Consider the following 906-nt stretch of genomic DNA (forward strand, 5'->3'; position numbering starts at 1 on the left):
CTGGGTTTTGAGGAGGGGGGGGGGGGGGGTATGATGTTGATGATGGGATGAAGAACCATGACTACCATCCACAGGATGAGGATGTCAGCTCTGACTCTGAGGAGGAGGATGCATCGGTGGGTTTGGCATGGAGGATCAGCATTGCAGACAGTGGCCGTGGAATTCGGGACCCACCACATCCTTCTGCCGCTACCACCAACCGCACCACTCAACCCCCAACCGCCACAGGAAGAAAAGCCGCAGCATCCCATTCAGGCTGCAGGGGAATCTTCACCTCCCCAATCTGGCGGTTTTTCACTCTGCCCTCATTGGACAGCAAGTTTGCCATATGCAATGTGTGCAAACTACAGATGAGCAGAGGTTGTGACCCCTACAAGTATGGCACCTCCAGCTTCATCACCCATCTGGCCAAAAAACATGTTGTTGAGCATGAGGAGTAGAGTTGGGCCGAACCTCCGATTTTAGGTTCGCGAACCTGGTTCGCGAACTTCCGCGGAAGGTTCGGTTCGCGTTAAAGTTCGCGAACCGCAATAGACTTCAATGGGGATGCGAACTTTGAAAAAAAAAAATTATTATGCTGGCCACAAAAGTGATGGAAAAGATGTTTCAAGGGGTCTAACACCTGGAGGGGGGCATGGCGGACTGAGATACATGCCAAAAGTCCCCGGGAAAAATCTGGATTTGACGCAAAGCAGCGTTTTAAGGGCAGAAATCACATTGAATGCTAAATGACAGACCTAAAGTGCTTTCAAACATCTTGCATGTGTATACATCAATCAGGTAGTGTAATTAAGGTACTGCTTCACACTGACACACCAAACTCACCGTGTAACGCAGCGCAAACAGCTGTTTGTGTAGTGACGGCCGTGCTGGACTGGTGCGCACCATGGCGAGAGTGCAGGTTTT

This window comes from Hyperolius riggenbachi, chromosome 3 (assembly GCF_040937935.1).
Source record: "Hyperolius riggenbachi isolate aHypRig1 chromosome 3, aHypRig1.pri, whole genome shotgun sequence".
NCBI lineage: Eukaryota > Metazoa > Chordata > Amphibia > Anura > Hyperoliidae > Hyperolius > Hyperolius riggenbachi.